The sequence below is a fragment of the Bos grunniens genome, chromosome 1 (genome assembly GCF_055505025.1).
Source record: "Bos grunniens cultivar Pamir isolate PY7600 chromosome 1, Bosgru_T2T1.0, whole genome shotgun sequence".
In the NCBI taxonomy this organism is placed as follows: Eukaryota; Metazoa; Chordata; class Mammalia; order Artiodactyla; family Bovidae; genus Bos; species Bos grunniens.
The window spans coordinates 99,457,529-99,468,139 of record NC_141165.1 but is presented as its reverse complement, the minus strand read 5'-3'; the positions used below and the strand labels follow the sequence as shown (position 1 = coordinate 99,468,139).

At 42.6% G+C, this 10,611-nt stretch overlaps 1 long non-coding RNA gene across 1 annotated transcript in view; it reads right to left on the bottom strand.

Annotated features, from left to right (window-relative positions):
- Positions 1 to 4,542: 4,542 nt before the first annotated feature.
- Positions 4,543 to 10,611, bottom strand: part of LOC147379995 (uncharacterized) — a 30,635-nt gene continuing 24,566 nt past the window's right edge. The window contains exon 3 of the long non-coding RNA XR_015165620.1: positions 4,543 to 4,679. This is a non-coding gene — a long non-coding RNA (uncharacterized LOC147379995). The remainder of the gene's footprint in view (positions 4,680 to 10,611) is intronic.

The following is a 10,611-nucleotide window of genomic DNA, read 5'->3' as shown; positions in this document are numbered from 1 at the left end:
CAAGACCATGCCCAAGAAAAAGAACTATGGAAGGAGGTTCATGACATCATATAGGAGGCAGTGATCAAGACCATGCCCAAGAAAAAGAAATACAAAAAGGCAAAATGGTTGTCTGAGGAGGCTTTACAAATAGCCAAAAAAAGAAGAGAAGCGAAAGGAAAAGGAGATAAGGAAAGATGTAAGCATCTAAATGCAGAGTTCCAAAGAATAGCAAGGAGAGATAAGAAAGCCTTCTTCAGTGAACAATGCAAAGAAATAGAAGAAAACAATAGAATGGGAAAGACTAGAGATCTCCTCAAGAAATTAGAGATACCAAGGGAACATTTCATGCAAAGATGGGCACAACAAAGGACAAAAATGGTATAGACCTAACAGAAGCAGAAGATATTAAGAAGAGGGGCAAGAACACACAAAAGAACTATACAAAAAAGATCTTAATGACCCGGATAACCATGGTGGTGTGATCACTCACCTGGAGCCAGACATCTTGGAATCTGAAGTCAAGTGGGTCGTAGGAAGCATTACTAAGAACAAAACTGATGGAGGTGATGGAATTACAGCTGAGCTATTTCAAATCCTAAAAGATGATGCTGTGAAAGTGCTGTGCTCAATATGCCAGCAAATCTGGAAAACTCAGCAGTGGCCACAGGATTGGAAAAGATCAGTTTTCATTCCAATACCAAAGAAGGGCAGTGCCAAAGAATGTTCAAACTACCACACAATTGCACTCATTTCACGTGCTAAGAAGGTCATGCTCAAAATCCTTCAACCTGGGTTTCAACAGTTTGTGAACTGAGAACTTCCCAGATGTACAAGCTGGATTTAGAAAAGGCAGAGGAACCAGAGGTCAAATTGCCAACATCCACAGGATCATAGAAAAAGCAAGGGAATTCCAAAAAAATCTACTTCTGCTTCTTGACTACACTAAAGCCTTTGACTATGTGGATCACAACAAAATGGAAAATTCTTAAATAAATGGGAATACCAGACCACCTTACCTGCCTCCTGAGAAACCTAAATGCAGGTCAAGAAACAACAGTTAGAACCCCTCACGGAACAATTGGCTGGTTCAAATTTGGGAAAGGCGTATGTCAAGGCTGTATTTTGTCACCATGCTTATTTAACTTATATCATGCAAGTACATCATGCAGATAATGTATTGACGTAATGATGTATTCGCAGAGTACATCATGCGAAATCCTAGGCTGGATGAAGCTCAAGCTGGAATTGCCAGGAAAAATGTCAATAACCTCCATTAGGCAGATAACATCACCAAAATGGCAGAAAGCAAAGAGGAACTAAAGAGCCTCTTGTTGAAGGTCAAAGTGGAGAGTGAAAAAGCCCACTTAAAACTCAGCATTCAAAAAACTAAGGTCATAGTATCTGGTCCCATCATCTCATGGCAAATAGATGGGGAAACAATGGAAACAGTGACAGGCTTTATTTCTTGGGCTCCAAAATCACTGCAGATGGTGACTTCAGCCTTGAAATTAAAAGATGCTTGCTTCTTGGAAGAAAAGCTATGACAAATCTAGACAGCATATTAAAAAGCAGAGACATCACTTTGCTGACAAAGATCCGTCTAGTCAAAACTATTGTTTTTCCAGCAGTCATGTACAGATGTGTGAGTTGGACCATAAAGAAGGCTGAGGGCTAAAGAATTGATGCTTTTGAACTGTGTTGCTGCTGCTGCTGCTAAGTCACTTCAGTCATGTCCGGCTCTGTGTGACCCCATAGACGGCGGCCCACCAGGCTCCCCCGTCCCTGGGATTCTCCAGGCAAGAACACTAGAGTGGGTTGCAATCTCCTTCTCCAATGCATGAAAGTGAAAAGAGAAAATGAAGTAGCTCAGTCGTCTCTGACTCTTAGCGACCCCATGGACTGCAGCCCATCGGGCTCCTCCATCCATGGAATTCTCCAGGCAAGAGTACTGGAGTGGGGTGCCATTGCCTTCTCCAACTGTGTCGCTGGAGACTTTTGAGAGTCCCTTGGACAGCAAGGAGATCAAACCAATCAATCCTAAAAGAAATCAACACTGAATATCCATTGGAAGGACTGATGCTGAAGCTGAAGTTTCAATACTTTCACCACCTGGTGTGAAGAACTGACTCATCAGAAAAGACCCTGATGCTGAGAAAGATTGAGGGAAGGAGGAGAAGGGGACAACAGAGGATGAGATGGTTGGATGGCATCATAGACTCAATGGACATGAGTTTGAGCAAGATTTAGGAGATAGTGAAGGACAGGGAAGCCTGGCGTGCTACAGTCCATGGGGTTGTGAAGAGTCAGACATGACTGAGCAACTGAACAATAGCAATAAGTTGTTCTAATACTTGATTGTGGTGATAACTGCACAACTCTGTAAAACTACTGAGAACCCATTAAATTATAGACAAAGTGAACGGATTTTATGGGATTTTAAACTATACCTCGATAAAGCTGATTAAAAGAGGAGAGCAGCTATCGTGACTTTCACCCTGTCAAAAGAAAGCAAAATGCAGCCCCCAGAGCAGGCAGGCAATTAGAATGTTGTCAGTTATGAGCTGCCATGGAGGTGATCCCAGGGGACTGTGGGAGCACTCAGGCAACTAACCCAGTCCTGGTGCTCAAGGGAAGTTTCCCAGAGGAGTCAATGTCTGGCTGGGAAAAACTATTGCAGGCAGAGTAGCTGAGCAGAGTAACTAGAAGTGAGAGAGAAGAGATGCCATACCAAGACAGTGATAATAGAATTCATGTCATGGAAGGTAGCACTAAGGCCAATTCTCACCTCGTTCTGAGTTTAGCAGGTTTCAGAGGAAGCTAAACACTGGGTGAAGCTTTATATGTGAATGATGACCGTCATTTACTAAATACCTTGCCATGAGACAAGAACTGTACATTCTATAAAACAATCCTGCAAGGCAGGATTATGTTGAAGAATCAAGCAAAGAGAGGTTCCTTGTTAGGGGTAACTTTTCTAATACAGCAGCAGAGCTGGAATCCAGACATATGCCTGGGTGTGAAGCCCATGCTTTTCCCATTCCACTATCCCCTTTTCTACTACACAAACATATGACTACTACCAGTGTGGAATCAATGACCTTTGCTGAGAAGGACATGAGTTTTGCTGATTTGCTCTTAAGAATTTATAAAATTCATCTGCAAAGAGTTTTGCAAATGCAGTTTGACAGGGTCTCAGAGCCACAGCCTTTGTAATTTACCACAGTCTTCAGTGCACTGCTCTGTATACAGCAGGCAGGCATTTGAAATGTACTATTCCCTATTTAGCTTCAGATGTGTGAGTAAAATCCAATGATCAAGATAAGTTAAAGGATGTTGAGTTCCTAAAAGAGCTAGCTAGAAAATTCTGAAAGGCCACAGTAATCTAATTTGTAACACATAGCCATAATCCTCATTAAACACCTTTCAATAACAATTTTAGATGATCACACAAAGAGCTTAAAATGGTAAGACCAAAACAGAAACATGATTTCTTTTAAAAATATGTTTAATTTCCCTTTTAGGTTGAAAATTGCTCCTTCCCCTCACCTTTGACCCAAGTGTATCTATGCCTTTTGGAAATTGTGAGTCAATTTGGGTGAGGCAAAGACACACATTCTTCTCTTGAAAGAACAGACTTGCATTCCTATGAGTAAAATAAATTAGGCTCAGTTTCTCTGTCCATTAATTATGTGGAATAAACAACTTTCCACTGCTCAGAAAGCAGCTCAGGAGACCAGCACGGATTTCCTCCTCAGACTCAGGGGAAAGATCACTTGACTATCCAGGAGAACGCCTGTGGTCTGAGACTCAGAGCATTGGAACAGGCAAGGCTGTACCGCCAGATGTTTGTAAGAAATGCACTGATGGAGACAATCCCATGATACAATCCTCAGAGGACTGCTGTGTCGGGGGGAGGGGGGCTGGCAGAAGGGGGCTGGAAGAGCAGCAGAGTGAGAAGGAATTTGCATCCAATTCTGCTCCTCAGGAATATCCAGCCCTCAACCCTGAAGACAGCCCATGGAGCCCAGGGAATGTTCTGCCCCACCCCACCCCCAAGTACTTATGTTATTTTAGAGTCTTAAAAGATGCCAGGAACATCACTCCTGGGAAAGTGAGTAGATAGGAGGGAGGTAATGCAGGGCCTCTGACATTGTATAGTCAAATTGAACTGGCTGGGATTTGCAAGAGCGTGGACCATTACCACTGGGAATCTGTAGACAAGGAGAAACATTGCTGATGAGAGGGAGGTATCAGAGTTGGAAATATGTTTGTATTTTTGGCCTTTACACTTTTGTGACCAACACTCCTGTTTATTATCCTCTTCTTCCACACCAAGAGAACCTTGATTTTACTGTAAGCTGCAGCTGTGCCGTCAGTTAAACCATTCAGCTTCCCAGATTCCATTGCAGTCAGGACGGGCAACGTGGTCCACTTCTGGCCAACAAGATGTGAGCAGACCTCGCTGGGGTTGGCCGCTGAGCAATTGCACCTTGTTGACCTCCTGTCCTTTAGCTGTGAGTGTGGACACCGGGAGCAGCCTCTTTCCCCAAGAAAAGAACTGCAGAATACCGGGCTGGTGAGCAGAAATAGCGAAGCAGCCAGGTGTTTGATGAGTCCCAGCAGACATTGCACTAACGCTGGCCTGCTGCCTGTGAGTCACATCTTATTTAAGCCACCGTTTGTTGGGTCTTCATTGCCTGAAACCAAGCATAACCGATAACTGCTAGCAATTTGAATTGAATTAAATTCAGCAGTGATCACCTATGATGTTCTAGGTTTGGGAATATGAGAATAAGAAAGATAAAACCCACTGCCCTCAGAAAATTCACAGACTAGTGCACGAGAGAAAATACTTAAGTAAACCATTCTAGTGTAGTGGATACCTTCTAGAGTAGAGGTTTGTTTAAAGTGTTATGGGAACAGTCATCATTATTAATAAGGGAGCAAAATGTACTGGAATAAATTGTGTAGCATTATAAGTTATTCTCACCCCTTATAATACATATATACCTGTGTACACATATACAGGCAAATCCAATAAACTCACTGAATAGCCACAATTCATATTATTGATACTGCCTGTCAAATCATGAAGTCACAGTTATTTTATCCTCCCTTAAGTACCACTTTACACTTGTTTACTTTCTCTGGTGGGGTCAGAGGACCTCCATGTTTCCTAAGTAAATTTCTCAAACCTTTGTCAATTCCTTATATACAAGAGAAACCCCAAGAAGGCCATGGAAAAATAAACTCAATCTCAAAGAGCAGTAGTAACAAAGGACAGTTTGGTCTGAAACACATCCAGAAATAAATGGCAAAGTACAGTAGCAGCATTTTCACCCAGGGCAGCACCTACTACAGGAGCGGCTGCCCCTGTCCTTGCCTCTTTCCCTAATTTGTGACTCTGTCCATGCATTCCTCTTTCCTTGTCATCTCCTGCCTCATTCCCCATCATCTCCCTTTAGTCTCCTGATGGCATCTTTATCTCCTGCTTTCTCACCCTCTCCACTGTTCTCTCCCTTATCCAACTGTGAGTTAAGAATCATGTTTTTTTTTTTAATATTACTTGCAGCTTTTATTAAAGAGATTTTTATTCAAGATTTTAATTTTATATAAGTTGATGATTAAATTAATTGATATTTTTCAAAAACAAAAATAATTGCTTTAAAATTTTTGAAGAGGTAATACATTCACATGGTTGAAAATTTAGGAATTTTAAAGTATATGTGTAAAACATCTCCCTCACATCTGCTACTTAGCTCCCCTGCTCAGGACAACCAACATTACCAGCTTTGTGTGTATCTTTACATAGCTATTTTGTAAATAGGTAAATATGTACACCTATTCTCCCACTTCATTTTTTCCCACAAAAAGATGACATATACTACATACCTTGGGGCCTCCCAGGTGGCACTAGTGGTAAAGAACTCGCCTGCCAATGCAGGAGATGTAAGAGATTCAGGTTTGACCCCTGGGTCAGGAAGATCCCCCAGAGGATGGCATGGTGACCCACTCCACTATTCTTGCCTGGAGAATCCCATGGACAGAGTAGACCGTAGCATGGCAGGCTACAATCCACAGGATTGCAAAGGGTCGAACATGACTAGAACAACTTAGCACGCACTCACACAAGTAGTATTATATATGCATCATTTCATGATGAGAGAACATTCTTTTTGGTTTGCTGGGTCTTCACTGGTGCTCATGGGCTTTCTCTAGTTGCAGCAAGCAGGAACTTCTCTTTGTTGCATGGGCTTCTCATGCGGTGGCTTCTCTTCTTGCAGAGTGCAGGCTCTAGGCTCACAAGCTTCAGTGGTTACAGCACAAGGGCTCAGTAGTTGTGGTATGTGGGCTCTTGGGCATGCAGGCTTCAGTAGCTGTGGCATGGGATCTCAGTAGCTGCTCTGTGGCATGTGGAATCTTCCCAGAGCAGGGATCAAACCCTGCATTGGTAGGCAAATTCTTTTCCACTGTACCACTAGGGTTTTTTTCTAGTTTTGTATCATTTCTAGTTTTCCATCATGCTTAGAAAGCCCTTCTGATAGAAGAGAAGTTTCTTCTTGATCATACATTATAATGAACATCAGCCAAGAAGTTATTTCTTAAATGACTGGTACAACTTAGAGAGATCAGGAATAAAAAGCAGGTGGGGGACAGGGTATACAGGTGGTAAGAATCTGGGTTCAGATCCTCTCCATTCCTGGTTATGTTGCTAGGTAAGAGGGCTTATTCTGACATCCACTCTATCCATTTGTCTGCTGTAGGCGAATGAATATGACCAAAGCTCCACAGGCTAGGTGTATGTGAAAGTGAAAGGAGGATTCTAAGGTGATTTGATGACATGTGCGCATAAACATTTTAATTTCTTCACCACTGCATATAATAGTGTCATATCTCCTATTGGACATCTGGGTACTTCCTGTCTACATAATTTTGTTGTTACTGCTTTTCCTCAAAGATAAAGATTCTGGCATGGCAGTCATAGAAAAACTCATTATAGCTTAAAAAAAAAGAAGATCCCCCAACACTTGCATTTCAGTGGAAGTGGGGGTGTGGGGGGAAATCATTCAGCCAACACTCTTTGGTTGGGCAGGGCTTAAGACGGAGCCAGGCTCTGACATGTGTAATGAGGTGCCTATAACAAGCTGGAGCCATCCTGCCTCTTCCATCTGCCCCAGTCATAGCCTCCCAATCTCATGGAACCTAGCTCCCTCCTTCAGATGAGGCCAGAATCCCAGACAGGAACCTAAGCAGAAAAAGTTGCCCTCTTGCAGGATTGGAATACCTCTATCAATTGCCAAGGTGGCAGCATCTGAGGTTGTAGAAGCAATAGCCCCCTTCCTGGTGTATTTACAACCTCAGAAGAGCAGTAAAGCTGGCCACTTATGAACCCAAACTTGGCTCCAGGGCACCTTGACTTACTTCCAAGAAGCACCATTCAGGCTTTAAGGATTTGTCCTTTGATTTTTCTCAGTTTGGGGACATTTTGAGGTAATATCCTGCTTACACAAAGTTCGTCACTGAGAGGAGTGGTCAAAAGCTCTGCTGCCATTGAGTCATACACAGTGGGTCACTCTGAGGATATTAGCCTCAGTCGTCAGGTGCTCCCAGGACTTGGGCTCTGAGGAGGTAAATAGTGGGGCTGCTTGGGGTCCAGCAGGACAGAGTGATGGGCAGCCACAGAGATCAGAATTAGGAGATGTGGGTGCCGGGAGGTCAGGTTTCCTTAGGTCATTCTCATAGACTGCATCACAGACATAGAATCTTGGGGTAGAGTTAGAAGTGGGGGCTAAAGGCTAGGGGAGGTTTGTTATAGTCGTGGTAACAGCTCTGTGTGAAAGCCAAGATGATTGAGGCCTGGAGATGCTGTTCTATGGCTGCCTTACATAGTCAGCAGCTGGATGAGGTCATTTAACATTTGGGGCATTAGTTATCAAACATATGAGACATTGCTAGTCCCCACCTATTTCTGATGGTGTAGAAAGAAGAGGGGATTCACTGGAGTCAGGGGACTCAGGATTGATGAGGAAGGGGTTGTGTCCAACAGAAAGGCAGCTACATCCAGAGAAATTCTACAGGCAGATCCTTCCATTGTCCCCTGAGTCGGGATTCGGGCGGTTTGAAGATATTTTCTATCTGAAACTATGGCAGTGACTTGAGACTTACATGTAAAAAGAAGAGATTAAGAGTCATGAGAGAAATGGCTCCAAGTTAGGGACTGAAAAGTAATCAGTCAGCCAGCATGAAGGGGTAGAGTGGCCATTATTTATTCATTCAATGAATGAATTCATTGAACCGTGTGTGCATAATACTGTTTAAGGTACCAGGGATAGAGCAGTGAACAAAGCAAAGCCCCTGCTCTCCTGGTACCTATATTGTAGTGGGAGTGACAGGTAATAAACAAGATATTTTTCTGTATACTACATATTTCTATAATGATGTATTTATATTTACCCTTACTCCATCACCCACCTGTCTATCCTCTTCCCTGGTTCTATTAGCACATTTCCCTACTGTTAATAGACAAGTGATGCAGGGAGGATGCTGTTCTATGTTGGATGGACATAGAATGCTTCAGGAGTAATGATGTGATGTTTGAGCAGAGCTGGAATGAAGTGAGAAGGGAGCCATGCAAACAGGGGAAACAGCATCCAAGACAAAGGGCACAGTAAGCCCGGAGGCAGGCAGGAGTGTGCTGGGGCCACAGGGAAGCCCCTCAGGCTGGAAACGAGTGAGGGTGGCATTATAGGGGATAAAGTCACAGAGATTGGAAGGAATGTCATGGTGTAGGCCACGACAAGGATTCAGGAATGTATTAGGTTGGTGCAACCTAATAGAAGAACTATACAAGAAAGGTCTTAATAACCCAGAAAACCACAGTGGTGTGGTCACTCATCTGGAGCCAGACATCCTGGACTCTGAAGTCAAATGGGTCTTAGGAAGCCTTACTACAAACAAGGCTAGTGGAGGTGATGGAATTCCAGCTGAGCTATTTCAAATCCTAAAAGATGATGCTGTGAAAGTGCTGCACTCAATATGTCAGCACAGCACATTTGGAAAACTCAGCAGTGGCCACAGGACTAGAAAAGCTCGGTTTTCATTCCAATCCCAAAGAATGACAATGCCAAAGAATGTAAAAACTACCATACAATTGTATTTATTTTAATGCTAGTAAGGTAATGCTCAAAATCCTTCAAGCTAGGGTTCAGCAGTACATGAACCAAGAACTTCCAGATGTATAAACCGGGTTTAGAAAAGGCAGAGAAACCAGAGACCAAATTGTCAATGTTCATTGTATCGTAGAGAAAGCAAGGGATTCCATAAAAACATCTGCTTCTGCTTCATTGACTACATGAAAACCTTTAACTGTGTGGATCAGTCAAATGTGGAAAGTTATTAAAGAGATGGAAATACCAGACCACCTTACCTGTCTCCTGAGAAACCTGTATGCAGGTCAAGTAGCAATAGTTAGAAACTTACCTGGAACAATGGTCTTGTTCAAAATGGGGAAAGAGTACAACAAGGCTGTGTGTTGTCACCCAGTTTATTTAACTTCTATGCAGAGTACATCAAGAGAAATACTGGGCTGGATGAATCACAAGCTAGACTCAAGGTAGCCGGGAGAAATATCAGTAACCTCAGATATGCAGAGGATACCACTCTAACGTCAGAAAGTAAAGAGGAACTAAAGAGCCTCTTGATGAGGGTGAAAGAAGAGAGTGAAAAAGCTGGCTTAAAACTCACAGCATTCAAAAAACTAAGGAGATGGCATCTGGTCCCATCACTTCATGGCAAATAGAGGGGGGAAAAGTGGAAGCAGTAGCAGATTTTATTTTCTCGGGCTCCAAAATCAGGTGGTGACTGCTGCCATGAAATTAAAAGATGCTCTCTCCTTGGTAGGAAAGCTGTGACAAACCTAGACAGCATATTAAAAAGCAAAGACATCACTTTGCTGACAAAGGTCTGTATAGTCAAAGCTATTGTTTTTCCAGTAATAGTGTATGGATGTGAGAGTTGGACCATATAGAAGGCTGAGTGCCAAAGAATTGATGCCTTTGAATGTGGTGTTGGAGAAGTCTCTTGAGAGTCCCTTGGACAGCAAGGAGATCCAACCAGTCCATCCTAAGAGAAATGAACCCTGAATATTCATTGGAAGGATTGATGCTGAAGCTGAAGCTCCAATATTTTGGCCACCTGATGCGAATAGCCAACTCATTGGAAAAAACCCTGATACTGGGAAAGATTGAAGGCAAAAGAAGAAGAGGGTGGCAGAGGATGAAATGGTTGGATAGCATCACTGACTCAATGGACATGAATCTGAGCAAACTCTGGGAGATAGTGAAGGACAGGGAAGCCTGGTGTGCTGCAGTCCGTGGGATCACAAAGAGTTAGACATAACTTAGCAAATGAACAACAGATTGGTGCATAAGTAATTGTAGTTTTGCATTGTTGAACTTTGTCATTTGATGTTGGAATACATTCTTAAATAAATGTGATTGTGTTATACATTTTAATGTGCATTTCTTGTTTATGTCTTTTGCTAATGAATTATTATTTGATGATTTATATAATTTTAGGCTATGGAAATGATATTAGACAAAAAGCAAATTCAAGTGATTTTCTTATTCA